The 17,254-nt window shown below is 41.8% G+C and overlaps 1 protein-coding gene across 7 annotated transcripts in view; it reads left to right on the forward strand.

Moving 5' to 3' along the window:
- Nucleotides 1-16,709: 16,709 nt before the first annotated feature.
- SIPA1L1 (signal induced proliferation associated 1 like 1) overlaps nt 16,710-17,254 on the forward strand; it is a 207,035-nt gene continuing 206,490 nt past the window's right edge. For 5 of the 7 annotated variants that reach the window (XM_039551749.1, XM_039551752.1, XM_039551748.1 and 2 more), the window contains exon 1: nt 16,710-16,808. The gene's annotated coding sequence lies outside the window, so the exon portion shown is untranslated. The remainder of the gene's footprint in view (nt 16,809-17,254) is intronic. The other 2 variants (XM_039551753.1, XM_039551750.1) reach the window with 2 other exon arrangements.

Below are 17,254 nucleotides of genomic sequence, written 5' to 3' on the forward strand. Positions count from 1 at the left end.
TGTCTCCAGCCTATAGTATTTCTTTGGGCTTCAGTGGCCTCCACCCAAGATTTACACCTGCCATGACCTAAGTTCAACTGCTGGTGCTGGCTCCTGTGAGCTCATTGCTGACAACAAACCCTCCAAACCTTCTCATGTTCTTTCCAATTCACTCTTCCATTTCCCACTCCTTTACTGGTATGTTAACTGGGTTAAAATGGTCATATTTTTTAGAATGTCTTACACATAAGATGGCTAGCAGCAATGGCTTGAAATCTTAATGTTTCCTGCTTTCTTACCCTACACAGAATTCTCTCTATGCATGCACACCCACATGGGCATGATTTTACTTGCACTTCTATCGCTGCCTGATATTCAGATCAGTCCATGGAAACTTAAGGTGTCCTTCCTGCAAGTAATTATGTTAAAGAAGCAACAGGGGTCCTATATATAGAAGTCCTAAATATCCCTAAAGCGGATAAGGGAAAACATGTAGAATTATGTCAACAACAATTTGCGAGGCAATAATATAGCATATAAAATGTTGAGAGACAAATGGTAATAAATCCAGAAGAGGTTTTTTTCATTTGTGAAATATTCTCATGTATTTATTTTGTCCACTCTCCCCTCTCCGTGAGGGTAAGAAAAGTCCTTCATTTAAGAAATTTTATTCTGCAAGTTTATTTTCAAAAGGGCTACTGGCAAATTGTCACAGACAGGGAACATTATGATTAAGCGAAATGTCATCAGCCTGTTATTCTCCACAGAAGACATATGAATGGGAATTAGGTAATGAACTTCTGCAAATGGACGATAGAGAAGCAGCAGTAACAGGCTGATTTCTCAGCTAGTGCAGGGCTTTGCTGAATGAATGGAAACAGTGAGATTTTCCTTTTAACTTCTTACACCTCATCAACTCCTATTATCCAAAAAAGACAAAACTCTGTCTTGTAAAAAAAAAAATCTCCAAGAGCATACAGAAAGGAAGAAGTAAATTCCTCTTTATTTAACCAAAAGTCTTGTATTTCTAAGCTTTGGGTTTTCTATTAATATTGCTGTGGCATACATGTTGCTGATCCTTTTTCCAACATTGCAAGATTAAATCATTGCAATGGTAACTGATGCATTTTCCTTTACAGTGCTAGCAGAATGCTGATGATTTTATCCCACGGGAAGCTCATGCCTGATTCAATCAGTCATTCTTTAACTTTTTAAAAATTGTTTTATCAAAGGAAAGACAGAGCAGTACATGTTAGTCTATTAAGTTATACATTATAACTTAGGATGAGTTCAAGCCATAGAATCTGCATATGAATTTCAAATACATCCAGAAAGGCCATGTCACTGTGGTGATATGGGTATATGGATGGTGTTTGAAGTGTTCAGGGGTTTAGAGGTGAAGTCTACAGAACAGTCTGCCATCCTTTATTGAACAAGATACCAAACTTTGCCAATGCAGCAACAGAGGCAGTAATCCAGCCATGTAATACACAATGGGGGAAAAGTCTCCTGTCAAATGGCAATAAAACTGCCTTCTGTCCAGAGGTTAACATATCCTTGTTGACAAGTCAGTTCCTCTGTATGTGAGGGACCAAGCTGTGCTTCAGCACCTTTTGGAATCTCTGTCCTGCATGAGGGGGCCAAGCTCTTTGTTGTGTGACAGTTGCAGGCCAGGGTCCCAACAGCCATCTGTTGGGCACAGAAGCTTTGCTGCGCTGAAGGAGCCTTTAAACTGGCTGTGAGTTATGGTTGAAAACCACCTCAATGTGGCAATGAAGTGCTGGACTGAAGAGAAAAGGCTGCAAGGCCATGGGTCAGATTCCTCCTCACATTCCCATCCTTTAGGGACACAGGCAGGAGAAACCATCTGCAAGACCACTGATAGCATTCTCAGAATGTAGTGGAGAACTCACACAGCCAATTCTTGTGACTGTCCTCATTTTCCTGCCCCTCCCAAGCAGGTGCTGAAGAAGTGGACTGCCAGCCACACACAGCCAGCTCTACAGTGCGGAATCAGTTTCTCTTTGTCTAAAAATATTTAAAAGACATGTAGATGTGGCATTTAGGGACATAGTGGTGACTTGGCAGTGTTAGGTTAATGGTTGGGCTTGATAACCTGCAATGTCTTTTCAAACCTAACTGACTCTAGTATTCCTTTGCTCCTTTTCTTGGTTGTTCTGTGGGAAAAGCATTTGCCCTGCTCTTAGCCTAATCAGTTGGGTTTCCATGTTGCTTTTTGTAAGATCTCTGTACATTATATGGGAAGCAGCCAGCTGAGCGGTCCATCATTGCCCTTTCCACTCCCCTGGAGACACACAGAGCGGTCCACACAGGCACAGGAACCAGCTACAACACAGAACAGATAGCTCCAGCCTGCAGCATTGCTGGGTTACATCCAAGCTGCTCCAGGTAAGCTGGCAGTGGTGGAGCTTTGTGAGGGGTTCCACATCTCCAGCATGTTGATGAAGTGACAAGATTAGTTGAATCATGCATTTCAAAACCTTCAGCACAAAGTCCAAGGACATGTTGCCATCTTGTAATAATAATGTAATATTTCTTCTCTCCAGCTGGAAGTACATAATTTTCCAAGATCAGAAGTGGCCCTGTAGGTCAGAGGTAATTCAGTGGTGACATCCATTGACACAGCTAAGGGAACTTCGGTCTAATTATTTAATATAAAAAGCTAATAATATTATTTTATATAATAAACTCTTAAAATAACACTCTCAAACCTTACTGGATTTAAGTGCCAAGATTCCATAAAAGGTCACTTTTTCTCTGTCAATTGCTTTCTTTTCTTCTAAGCTGTGATAATTAGAATCTAAAGAAACTCTAAACTGAATAGGGGAATTGAAATCTTGCAATTTCTCACAATCACATATCTTAGTGCTTTGAATAAGGCAAATCAATTTTTGACAATGTTGTCTTTGTGATCTCTCCAAAATGCCTTCCCCCAACCCCAGTGTAACTCTCTTCAAATATTTGTCTTTTTTTTTTTTGTCTGATAAGTAATTTTACATTCATTGGCATTGCTTGCTTGTAATCAGAGAACCATTCCAGCAGCCAGCAGATGTTTAAAGACAGTGTCTGCTGTTTTTATTCAAAATGGGGAGAGTTTGATCCCAGGAGATGTTCTACCAAAATCAGTGGGGCCGCCTGTCTGCTGTAAAAGAAATACTCAGTGGCAAGATAGGTAGAACTGAGCTGCAGAGCTTTCAAGGGAATTGAGCAGGTATTCAGAAATAATTGGTACTAGCTGATTTTGCAACAGTAATTCCCTTGATGGTACTGATGCAGGAAAGCATTTCAGATGTGTTGTGGAACAAACGGAATGACCGGCAATATTCATTGCTGCCTCCTTCCTGTATGCTGCAATGAGAGCAAGACTGGTTTGGACAAAGAGCTTCAGTTTCCTATTTCTACTGCGGTTCTTGTAATATGATGAAATAGAGTACACTGTAGCCTACAGAAAGACCAGGTGTGGAGATGGTGGAAAACAGAGATAAGCAGATCTTTGTAGAAGAATGTGGAGCTCAGATGCTACTTTATTATCTTCATGTGGTGGTGGGCTCCCAGCTAGCTGACAGCCACATCACTTCGTACTTGTGGCTGAAGTTTGTAATATGTAGCACATTGCAAAGAGGTGCTTATGTACTTCAGCTGTTGGTAAAATACATGACACAGCAGAAAATTTTAAAGATGTCCCACATAAATATCTAATGAGGGATTTTCAGTTGCAGTAGTTGTGACAATTAAACAGCAGAAGGAATGAAATGCTATCTGCTCTAGAGAACCTGCTGTGATATATTTAAAGCCTCTGCTAATACATTACAGAGGGGCCTGTTCCAATAGTTTGTAACAATCCCCTGTGGCCAATAGCACCACTCTTCAGGATTGTAATGCCCACAAGAGGCTTTCTTTAGGATGAACAGAATTTCTCTTAATCTAACTTACTATCACAAAAATATCGTTTGCTGGTAGTGTAGTAGATGCCAAATGAATAATCACTGAGTAAATTTTACTATCACTAGGTTTTAATACACAGTTTCAATTCCCTGTTTATTCAGGCTTACTACTTTGATATTTACTTGTTGACAACTTGTACTGTGATAACCAATCACATGCTAGTCTTGCTCTTCCTTCAAAGGTGTTTTATGTCCTATTAGGTCTTACACAATTTTCAAATCTCACTGCTGCCTTTCCTGTTTTCCCATATTGATTTAAGACATGATATTAGATGCACATTATGCACATGACTCCTTGTAAACACTGAACTGCCCCTTTTACAGCACTCTCAGAATGTCACTTATTTCCACTTTTCAGGCTATCAGAGAAGCAAAGGCATTTTTCTGTAAGTGACAATCAGGCCCCAGGAATCTAAGTGTGAGATCCTCTTGGCTATAGCTGTGTTTTTTAGGAGTATGATAACGGAAATAACATTAAAAAAAAAGAGCAAATATTGGCTAATCTAGTGGCACACCAGCAGTACTTTGGGTTGCCGTGCAAAAAAAAAAAAGCAGGATGTTGGGGAGACAGAGTTTCAGAGTGGTGGGAAGCCAGGCTCATCAGGGAAGACAAGTGATTTAACATGGCCCTTCACAGTAAGTGCCTCCCGCTAGCTGATTGCTAAAGCAGCATTGAGAGGATCTGTCAAGGAGATTAAACAATCAACCAGGCCAGCTAGCAAAAAGGATGCTGTGATGGCAATAGCCGTAGCAGTTTCCATTGGAAAGGAGGCTGATTCCTGCCAGTAGTGCTCTTAGCTCTCTGAAGATCACCTAGAGTAAGCATTCCTTGGTTTAGTATGCATTGCTCGGTTTACCTTGTTTGTAAGCTGTTTTAGTTTGCTGTTTGTCTGCCCTTAGAGGATTATATGAATTGTTGCTCCTTCACTTGCCTTTCAGCAATCCTTAAGGCTTTCCATTTCAGGTGCACACAGTGACTTGAACCATAAGCATGTGAATTGTAGGACAAATACTAAATTTTGTGAGACTATTCACACGTAAAGTTAAGCCTGTGTCTGTTCTCTGAGAAAAGAGATGGGAGGGGATATCCTGTCATATTTGATCAGCCAACAGAGACAGCTACAGAGTAGTTGCTCCTCAGGTAGCATTCCTAAAATCAAATAACTAAAACTGAACTTTGTGGTAGCTGTACAGGATGCTAACTGCAGACCACGAGGCAAATCCATAAAAGTATAGTTAATGACAATACATGATTTTTTAGGATAACACTTCTCAAACCACCATCCATAAAAGATAATGATAGTCATAAAGAATAGCAGATGGAGAGTGTCTTGTTCTCACCTGGTCCCAGACTTTGATATTGGAGTGACTGGCAAACACTAAACCATAAAAGGCTTGCACGCAGTTTACATGAAATACTCTGAAGGTGTCAAGATTGATTTCTGAGTAGGTTCATCAGCAAGGTTACTTGTGTCATGTAGCTTTACCATGTCACCTAGAAATCCTTCTACTGCTAGAAATTACTCTATTAATAGTAAAGGTGTGCCAAGACCCATAAAGCACTGCACAAACCTGATCCTGCTCCTGCCAGGGCTCAGATGAGTAGTAACTCTCGCTGATCTGAGTTGCGATGTGCATTAAGCTGTGACAGTATGTGCATACTGACACAAAAAGGATCTAGATCAATACAGCCACTTGCAAAATGAAAGGGATACATTGATATGGAACTAATATTAGGCAACGTAAGAGAGGAAATTTGAGCCAAAGACATTAGAGAAAATACTGAAGACAGTCAGAAGTGTTATGGGAAGTTCAGTATCCACACAGAACACAGCAGTACAGGGCTTAAGCTCTCATCTGGAAGATAACATCAGGAATATTTTACTCTATGTGCTTGCATTAATTGCATGTTTACAGTTTTAGAAGGGCATCAGGGACCTATCAAAAGCAGACAGAAAAGAATTTTCCATCATATCTTACTTCTAACCAAATGTGTTTCTCTGATGTTAGAGCAGGACTCTGATTTCTATTAAATCAGCATAAATCTCAACCCCCCCCCATCAATCTAATTTTATGTTGGTGATGGATTTCACTGAACAGTTTTTGTCTCCCCATTTCTTAGAAGTAATAAAGATAGACGAAAAAAAATGCTGGAGGATTTCCAGCAGGAAAAACCTGCTAAATTATTGCCTGTACATTTTCAGTTATAATGATCTCATACAATCATAAACTATTTGGTTGCTTGCAAAAATGTGTGGTGTTATTTGTTCCTTACATAATTGTTGAACTTGTTTCATCAAGGCTTAACATTTCTAATATAAGCAAATTTTTAGGCAGTGACAAGGTAGAAAAATAACGATTTTTTAATGCTATTTGTCAATAAATTATAATGAAGAGGTGATATAGGCATGAAATAAAGAGTGGAAAGCAAATTAGAAAAAGGTACAAAAAGTATTTGTATACAAACCCCATCTCTTGTAATTCTGAAAGTCCAATCTCAGTAAAGGCCATTTGAGTATTTAGGCAAGAAATACCAGCTAGGAAAAATGCACTGCTGCACTTACACCTATTGCCTTCAATTTGGAGAGTATTGCCAACACCATCACTTACAAGGAACTTGAGTCTGCTTGGATATAGATTTTCTAATGACTACCCCAGGGCAGCTACCAGAGAGGATGGCCACATCTAGGATGTCTAGACAACTAATGCTTGCCTATTTTTACAGTACACTTACATTTCTATTGAGCCTAAAGATCACAGGAGGCCAGAACATAAAAGTTACTAACCCATTAATGTTCCCTGTTTGTTTTGTGGGAGGGTTATGAATTCTTTCAGTGTTGAAATTGAGTGACTTCAGGGGTTATCAACAGATGTCTCAGATTTATGAGTCATAGTTACTGTAATTCAACTAGGTTGTGTTTTGGGGTTTTTTTCCAGAGAAAAGAAATTAACTCCACCAGACAGTATTACAGAAAAAATCACTGGAAATTTAACAGAAATATCTGCCTGCCAGGGCAAGAATGGAAGCTCTGTGTGTATTCTTAGTATGCAAATAAAACACACAAAATTGAAATTGTGGTGGGAAAAAAGGCAGAAATCATAGAACTTGCAAAGACTCGGTCAAGACAGGAAGTCCTGAAATCCATGTGCTTCATAAATAGATCAGCAGACCCATCGGTGTCATTAGGTGACTTAGGGGACGCTGAACTAAAGAACACACATTATTTTGCTAAATGTCATGTGAACTCCTAGGGGGTTTTTTAACACAAAAGCTTGAAATTTGTAAAAGAAGAAATTTGTTGAAACTCAAAATACCTTTCAGTGCTGAAAATATTAGGTTTTCAGGCCATCCAGAGTGAGGGGAAATGTAAAGTAGGTCTGGAGATGCTCTGTGTGTGTGTGTGTGCGCGCAATGATGTCTCTAGGATGCCTCATTAAGACAGACAGACTGACTTAGATTTTAATCTCAGGAAGGCTTTTAGAAAACTGAGAAAGAAACATAAGGATTTATTCACCAGAAAGTGGGACAGGGAATTCTACAGTTATGAAAACAGCCTGAAGTACGAGCATATCAGCTGCTCTTGATCAGAACTGATAAGAATGTCATGAACTCTTCCTCCAGGTTTTAATTGAGGGAAACATACACATACATGTAAAATAGTCCCATTAATTTCTGAATAGGTTTTGTACAGTATTATGTAGGGCCTTTATCTTCTCTTGAATGAAGATTGAAGATAAGCTTTTATTCAGTTTAAAAATCTTTTCACTCTTAAAATCAGTTTCGATAATGGATAACACTGAAATACATTTTTTCCCTGCTTTCACCAGAATGAAATGCACATTTTGGCTTTGGCTGGCATTCTGAGATATAGTTCATCAGTCCCTTGGAAACTGCAGAAGATTTTTTTCTTAAAACAGGGGTCTCCAGGTCACTTTTTTCCTTATCTCCCTCCCCCGAATAATTACCCAAGGTCCCATTTTACAAGCTCCCATGTATTTTTTTTTTCTGGTGATTCTAATACCACTGGGATTTGATAGTCTTAAAACACTGACAGTACCTCAGGCTCTCAAAGCCCCAGCTTGGTATTCATGCTCAACAATGTCCGTAGCCACATCTATCTAAAGTTTATGCAAATACACTTGGGTTTCTTCCTGTAAATAATTTTTGTGGGATTATATAGGTTAATTTAAAAACCATTAAGTGCTGAATGAACATTTGTATTGTGCTCTGATTTCTGTGCTCTGAAACCACAATTTACAATAAAAAAATTATCTTATTGATTCTGCTTGTGAAACTGCTGTGAAACTTGAAGAAGGACATATATGCAAGACTGCATTTTCGACCCTTGAGAAGAAAACATTTATTAAGTATCAAGAGAATCTTCCCACAGAATATTGTTTTCAGGCCACAGGATACATTCAAAGCTTTCAAGATTTAGCGGAGTAACCCTGGGCTAGGCCAGACACTTCTATTTTCTACCTTAGCAGCAAAAATAAATCTATATTGGAGCATTCATATTACTGAAAAGTAATGCATCATATTCACATCCTCATCAATTTACTTTAAATAACTCCTTAGTTTCTGCAATTATACTGGGTATAGGTTGATATAGGTACTATTGCAACATAACTAGTTAATAAAAAGCTTGCAACTTGTATTTGTAACTTTATGACATGTTGAAGAGTCATGGTAAAGAAATTCTATGGCCCAAGACAAGACTGCAGTTCTTCCTCTTTCATGTATTTAATATGAAATATAAAAAGCAAAAATAAAAAGGAAAAAATAACTGTGTATATACCTGGCACTTTGCCTTTACAGATCCTTGCACTCGCCCTTTAAAGACTACTTCAGTTTCCTACTTGCTCTTAAGCTGAATTCCAGATGCAGTTGTAAGTTGAATGGCAGTTGCAGTTCTAACATCCTCCTTTTTCAGTGCAGGCTTCTTAGGCAAAATATCTGGAAGATGACTTCAAAGCAGCTGAAACCTTATGTACACACAGCAACAGAAGAGGAAGGTGAACATGGAGCTTTGGATGGCACAAAGTGGTCTTATGAGGTCTTAACTTATCAGTCGCTTCTAAGTAACCTTGTAAATCCCACAACAAGATTTTCAGACCCTGTGGAAGCAGAAAGGCCAGTCAGAACCTACACATAAAAGGGTGGTGCCTGGAGCAGTCACACTCTCCATGAAAACCCTATGGAATGGATATCAGAGGAGAGGAAATTCTGACTTCCACACCTCTCCCTCCCATCCAAATCTTTCTTATGAACAGAGTGGACACAGGATGAGAAGGACTATTCCCAGCAGAAATGTTAGAATTCAAGCCTGAGATCTACAAAAGAAATCTGTTGGCCCAAAGAGATCTAGGATGAGCCATGAGGAACTGAATAACCAAAAGAGAAGTATATCTACTCAGCATAACTTGCTTCATTGAATTAATGTACTCTGTGAGTATAAATATACTTTCATAATAGGTATAGTAACTATAGGTGGCTCAGCTCTTTCAAAATAGTGTGGAAAATAATTTCATGTTTTAGCCATGCTCCAGAATCTTTTTGTCAGTTTTTGGACTTCAAAAATCTCAAAGTGTTTTTTTCCCTCTTCGCTATATGAAATCCTCAGACAAACAACAGAGTGACTAACACCCTTTGCTATGGAAAGAATGAAACTGAGTATTCAGAGAGTTGCCAAATGCAGAATAAACAAACTGATACAACCATTTCCCGTCTCTATCTAATATGGTGATCTCAGTTTGAGTTTCAACATCAGTACTGAAATCTTCAGACAGAACAGTCTTCCAAACAAATAATATCTCTTTGAATGTCATATTAGAAGAAGCGACTTACTCTTCTGAAAAGTGGAAGCTGCTGATACCACAATATTATCCTCTCATGGTAACAGTATCATCTCTTTTCATGCAAAGTAACTGTTTCTTCCATAATAATTTAAGCCGTGGAACCCTGCGACTGCAATTTGTGATTCTAAGAGAGTTCTCGGAATATATCCCAGCACTCTCAGTGATTGGCAGCTCTGTAAAAAGCAATGGCTAGCCCAACTATCCATCAAACAAATGAGTGGTAAGTAATTTGGAATTTCTCCCAATGCTATTCAGTTTTCTGTAGAATTTAATTCTGTTGTGTGTAGGAGAGGTTTCCCAAAGGTTAATAACTGTGTCATTCTATATTTTGCTCAGAAAACTGAGAGCTAGAAAACCATATTTCAGTCTAATTGTGTATAAAATACTTTAAAAAATAGTCACCTTGAATTATGGAAACACAAAAATGAAATGTATCTGAGGGCTTTTTATTTTGTATTTTCTTCAGAATGAATCATTCAAGTTTGTTTAAGAATGCTGCTCAAACTTTCTAGAAATTTCTAAGGATACTGAGTTTTGTTTTCCTCCCCTTTTAAATGAGTCTACTGTTAACATCAAAGACAGGACTAGGATATATCTCCATTCCTCAGCATTAACAGCCTAGAACTCTTTGCTGAAGAGAAATGCTTATTACAAGTAGAAATGAGAGGGCACGCTTTCATTTTGAGATGTTGCCAGCAGAAGTGGTGCTGCTCTTTTCTGCCTGGACTAAACTTTCCTTGAATACAGAGCACTCGGGTTATTTTCTCTTGGGACCATATCGATCTCCAGCTACCAGTTCCACTTCCCAGGCACATGCTATAAGCATGCTATTGTGAGCTGTTCTTGGTGGGAATGTTCTCCATGGCTGCTGCTGAAATTTTGCCATTTCCCAGAAAGGAAAGGAAGGACTTCTGGTGCCAGAGCATAGAAGTCAGTCCTGAGACAGTTTGGACTTCACATGAATGTCATCCAGAATGTGTTCTTCAAAAAACATAGAAACAACCTTTGGGCAAGAACCAAACCACATTTCCTCCTTCCAGCTCACTTGTCTTAAATATTACACTCATTTGCAGAATAAAACGGACCTCCTTCTCTGCAAAGTGCTCAGAAAAGCTACGAAGAGATGACAATTTAAATATTGCATTTGAACTCATTGTGTGAGCCCCATCAGTGAAGAACAGTCCCACAGTCCCACAGAGAAGGAAAACTCAAGGGAAACAGGCAGTCAAAAAAAAGAGTTCAGCAGTCTCATGGTAAAAGGGCAGCTGAACTGCAATTGTGTCCTTTCCACCGCTACCACACTCTCTTGCAGTGGTGTCTTTTCCTTTTAAGTCTAGTCCTTGAACAAAACTGACGTGTTTGTGCCCCTAATTCTGAAGTTCAATGAACACTTCTATCCAGAGCAAGCTGACACTGCCATTGAGCAAAGGAATCCTACCTACCTGCCCTCTTGGCTGTCTGTTTCTGTTCCTATATTTTGTCCTATCTTGTATCAAACATTTATGAGGCCACAGTATAAACTGGAAACCGATATGGCTGAACACTAGTGGTCATTTTTCCTGCTGGGTTAGTTTCTAGCTGGAGCAGGTCTCTGAGTTAGTTGGCTGTAGAGTCACATGAACATCTGTGCAGCACAAAGGTTGGGGCAGCACAGGGGCAGGAACAGGCAGCCAAGAGGAAGAAGGAACAGAGTGTGGAGTATACAGATCTACCTCTTCCATTAGCAGTGCCTGTGTATGCCATCTTGTAGTGTTACTTATGCCTTACTCCGGGGAGCCTGGGGTTTGATTTGCAGAAGTATTCACAATTACAAGTGAATTCCTGGGGAAATGTGCTTCTGGAAAAGAAGAGCTATCCCTTCCTAACTGCATTGGAAAGTCAGGCGCTAGCTATTTGATCCGTAAAAGGAGATAACAATATCACCTTACAGGAAAGGGGTAAAAAGGCATTCGTTGCTGTTTGTGAAACATTCTGTTCTGATGAACACTCCAGATCAACCTAGTTGGCAACACATCCACCTGTCTTCAGAGCTAGACAACAACAGTTTGCAGAAAGGAAGGCATGGAACTGTGCTCTGGTTTTCCAGGTTTCAGAGAAACTGGGGAGAAAGTTATACAATCATGTAAATGCAGTTTATATTGTAGAGTGTCTATGTCCAAGAAATTTCAAATAAAGGTATAAGCAGATGCTATTTGGGATTTATTACTTTTGAGTATTTGAATTTTCATCCCTAATCTTTTAATGCATGGGAAGGGAGTTTTTTATTGAATAAAGCAGTGAAATTCTGCTTATGTTGCTTTTAAATACTTGAATAGTATGATTTAATGTTTGACGTATCACATCACTTGCAAATTTGAAGCAAAAGAACCCTCTCTCCAGAAACATCCCTTTTGCTTTACCTTCTTGTCAGGCAAGGACAATTTCTAATTTTCCTTCTCTTTTCTTGCACTTTCTCCTAAGCCTGTAGCACTGTGACTACTTGACACATTATGCTGAATTAGTGTACATGGGTCTAACCGGCCATGTTCTTGCTCCAGGTACTAAATTAAAACCAAAAGGTAACATCAAAATAATATTTTTAAGTATTCTGATGTGCATCCAAATAAAATGTGGGGTTTTGTCACAAAAAACCTTTCAGCCAATGTTATTAACTGTGCCTTTACTATTGAAAAGCCTTCTTGATTCATAAAGTTAATGGCTATGTACATACCTCTGTAAATGCAGACTTGAGACATGCTCTGAATGTATGTTTTGCAATTCTTTTCTGAGGAATCTATAGCTGTCTAGGTACTAAGTGGCTGCCATTAGTACAGTTTCTGGGCTTTTTTCTCTGTTCCAGTGGTTTGGCAGACCATCAAAATCCATAAGAATAACGCAGATCCTTGCAAATTGTGAGAAAGAGGCAACTGACTGCAAAGCAGGACAGACAGGCTTGGCAGGAGGAAGCTGCAATGTGGTTGGGTGCCTCTGTGAGCCCATGTATAGCTGAGAGGTCACAATTCTGGCCTGTCAGGCTTGACACTGATCATTTCATTTTGTACTTCTTACTTGACAATCTCTTCACACCAGCCTTCAGGCACCCCTGCACACTTTGCTCCATGTGCTGCTTTGTTGCAAATGCTCCTGTATGCTTTCTTTTCAAATCCTTTTTGAGAGGAACCCTTCAGTATTTCTACTATGTTAAATATATCAAAGTCTGAAACATTTCCTTGCATTTATAAAAAAATATATTTTTCCTACTTCTAGCTAACGTGTATTTCTCATACTGAGTTTTAATGACTTCAAATACTTTTATGCCCTATTAGTAATTACCCATGCCAATTAAATGGAACAGATTTACTTCAGGATGAACTCTTATAAACTGCAGAGAGCATTGCTTTAAAATGCCTCTGAAGTCCCTTAGAGAGTTCAAATAACTGTACGAGTTGCCTAGAATTATAACTGGTGAAGTCAGGGAATGTTTATATCTACTTGATGTCAGAAAAGACCTGTTGATGAGTGAAAAAAAAGAAAAGAACACAGAAGTTATAATTCACAGGACGCTGCCTTTCCTGCCAAAGCTGGCTAAAGAACTTGCCTCTTGTCCCTGTCCCCCATGCCCAAAGCAAAACTGGCCTTTTCTTATGGCAGTATAACTGTTTATGTGCTATAAACTGGATCACTGAAATGATCCATATGAAAGACGGTCCTCTAATCCCCAGGACAATAATGCTAGAAAGCACTCCAAGAGCCTAAAGCCTTCCCCACATATAGAGACATCCTAAGAACATGAATATCCTGGAATGCACTGATCTTGGGCTCTATCAAATCATTGCTATGTGAATTGCTTCGTCTGTTTTTCTGGGGAGTTGTATATCCAAATTGTAATGCTTCTTGGAAGGGTGTGCTGGATACAAACTTTCACATGTTCATTGTTCATCAATGAATATGCACTCAGTTTCAGGGTGGTTCAGGTTCTTAGTCAGATTTTCCCTGTGCTTCCAATAGCTCCAGCCAGCTCTGCTCAGGAACAGTCCCACTATTTATCCTTTCATAAAGCCAAATTTTCAAAGAGCAACATAAATACTAATTAGTTTACACTCACCTTGCTCTTCTGAGGTAAATAACTGTATCATTTTCCCTTTTTGTTTAGAGGACAATACTAGAACAGAAATTAAGTGACTTGCCTATGGTAACACAGCAAGTTAGTGGCAGAAGAAGAGTTGATGTTCAAAATCACTGGAGTTTTTGAGGCTTGTCTCTACAGAGGGAAACCAACTGTGCATCCTTCGTTCTGTAACAGCTAGTTAAGCAGAGACTGGTGTGTGAGTACCCTATAAAAGCGAAAAGAGTATTTTTGTTCTGGAATTAGTTGTGCATTATTGAGGCAAGATAATTATTTTGGAGTAAAACCCCTGTTATCCCTCTTATTTTAGATCACCTATTCTGATGACTTTATTACACAGCCCAGGGGTAAACTCTAAATTCTCCTTCTCTCCCTGCCTCAAGCCTAATTAATAACTGCTTATTATAAAGACACAGAAAAGTTTGTAATTCCACAAAAAGAAAATAAATGAGTTCTGGATATCCTGACACCTGTGAGAACACATATTGTTCTTGAGCGCTGCTTCCCCCCTCCAATCACAGCTCTTGAGAGCAGCATCTCACACCAGCAGCCCTCACACTGGGACCCCTGCACTCCCAGATGTCAAGCTCTCTGGCCTGGGATTCAGGGAGAAACTGCAGGGGCCCAGGAGCAGGAGCCAGCTGCAGGCTGGACTGCAGGCAAGGGTGTGTGCCTCCATGGTGGCCTCATTGCAGATAGCACGTAGGCTGGGCTGGTGCTTGGTGTCAGAGCCTCTCCCTCCCTGTGCACCCCTTCTGAATATCTTCCTCATCTGAAGATCTGACACAGCAGCAGTGTGTGAAGGAAGATCATACAAACGGTTTGAGAATGTGCTAGCCTCATTAACCTCATTAAAGAACTTGCAAGCCACAGACTCACTATCTAAATTCCTCTGATGAAGGCAAATTCTGTAATTGCACACCACAGTTCCTAATGCTGCAGTCACATCCAGCGCTGTTGTGTGTATGAGCCTGAGGCCTGTAAGCTTCTTTGGACTTCCTTTTATAGGACTGGGACACCAGCTGCCAATAAAAAAGTTTTCATTTAATTAAAAACCAAAAAACCCCACATTTTTTAAAAGTAAAAAAAATCACTTCAGGTGGGTGATACAAGATAAACATATTTAAATACTGAAACTGTCCCTGTTTTTTTCCTAGCTTGTCAATTCTACTTTTTGTTCCATGCCAGAACAGCACTGGGATCAGTTCTTCATCCATCCATAATGTTTCTTCTTCTCAGGAAAATGAGATCAGGATTGTTTTTTCTGACCCCGTAACACCTGCAGGGGTCATGATTTCAAGTTGAGAACCTGTAAGAGAGTGATTGCTCTCTGGAAATCTGGGTATTTTTACAGTACCAAATACTGTGATATTTAAATATCCGTACTGAAGATCCATTAGGAACATCTTCAGAAGTTGTCAAGCCACATGGATCCGTATGTAAGTTTTGTTGGTCTTTGCTGTCCGGACATTTCTGGAGAGTGAATGGGGTGTGAAGCGAGCATCTCTGCGGCAGAGCAGCCGCTCAGCAGCGCTCGGTCTCTGTAGCTATCACCATGCTGCACACTGCTGGAACATTGCCAGTCCAAATCAGAGTGTCCTAATTTCAGGGAAAGCTTCACTTGAAGTGGTTTGACTGAGATCGTTAGCGTTCTGCCAAGCCAAGGACGGTAACAACCACCAGCAGAGTATCCAGAATGGGTTATCCATAGCTTGTTTTGTTCAAAATTCTGGCCATTTGAAAACAGAGCAGTGTTCCTGCAGAACAAGGGGTGATGTTGACGCATCTTATTTTTTTAGATGTGCCTTCCCACATCTTTAATTTGTTATCTGTGATGGATATCTAAGGGAGAATCCATTTTCATTTGACTGGCAGCAAAAGAGCTCAGGATATACTATCCGTACGGTACTGGTAGGTTTTGACTTTGTGTTAGCAACTACAGTGACCTTCTCCCTACAGGTCTCCAGGAGGCTGGAAACTGATGTAAATACCAAAATGGTAAGAAGTCAATCAAAACGCAGGTAGCTCGGCGCGGGCCTGAGCCGCCCGCTGGGCCCGGCGCTTGGCTGTTGCCACGGGAACGCCGCCGGAGCGCGGGCGGGCTGCGGGGCGGCCCCTCTCGCGAGAGCGGCGGCGGGCGGAGCGCGGCGGGGCGGGCGCGGGGTGAGCTCATCCCGGGCTGCGCGGGCGGGGAGCACCGCGCTCAGCCCAGCCCAGCCGAGCAAGCGGAGCGGAGCCGCCGGCAGCCGCCGCAGCAACTTTGTTGGGTGAGTTGCGAGCAGGAGCGCCGAGCCGAGGCGGGCTGCGCGCCGCGCCCCCTTCTTCCTGCCGCGGAGCCGACCGTGGGAAGCCGGCGTGCCGCTGGCCGAAGGAGGTGTGCGGCTGTGAGTGCGGGGGAAGGGTATCGGCCCCCAGCCCCGGGGCTGCGCGGCCCCCAGCCCGACAGCCGCCGCCCCGGGCTTAACGGAGGCGAGGGCAGCGGGGTGCGGGTGAAAGTGGCCTTCTGAGCTCCCTCCCGCCGCAGCGCCCGGAGCCGGGCGGGGGGCGCCCGCCGTGAGCCCTCCCGGGGCAGTGGGAGCCCGCCGTGCCGGCAGCCCTGGGGCGGGTCGGGCGTGGGTCGCCCCGCAGCGAGCCGTGCCGGGTGCTAGGTTCCGGATTTGTGTCTTTTTTCTCCGCAGGAAAGGCAGCCCCGAGCGGGAGCAGCGCGGCCGGAGGCGGCGGTGAGCGGCGGCGGCCCGGCCCGCTGCGTTCCGCGGCGGCGGCTCCCGCGCTGCGCGTCCGTGCGGAGGCGGCCGCGCCGAGGGCGCCCTGCGGCGGGGGACGCGCTCCCCCGCGGCCCGGAGCGGCACACGCCGCTCGCCTTCACGGCTCGCTAGATAACTTGTCTCTTGTTCGCCGCTGTAAGTTGCACTTAAGCCCTTTTTTTTTTTCCCTTTTTTTTTTTTTTAACCCCTTCTTTACTTTTTATAGCCAGCGAGGGTGTAGTCGGACTGGTTTTGTTCCGAGCCGGTGTTGAGACCGCAGTAATGATAACAATTAGGTGATTTGGTGGCAGTGCCGGTGGGGATGTTCTGAATGCGCTGCTGGCGAGGGGGGGGGTGGAGGAACAAAATGTTTGCGGGTGGTTGATTTCTTCACTGGGAGCCTGGAGAAGTGGGAAAACAGGGAATGCCTTAAACTGAATCTTATGGGAAGGAAAGAGGAGGTGAAGAAGCAAGGAAAGGTAGATGAGAAGGCGACCTTCCTTAGCCGAGTTTCTTTGCTCTTCCCCCGTTTTGTATTGCATGAAGTCCTGATGTTAACGTTCTCATGCTGTATTTAAAAATAACTGTGTTATTTGTACTGG

Source organism: Corvus cornix, chromosome 5 (genome assembly GCF_000738735.6).
Source record: "Corvus cornix cornix isolate S_Up_H32 chromosome 5, ASM73873v5, whole genome shotgun sequence".
Lineage (NCBI taxonomy): Eukaryota > Metazoa > Chordata > Aves > Passeriformes > Corvidae > Corvus > Corvus cornix.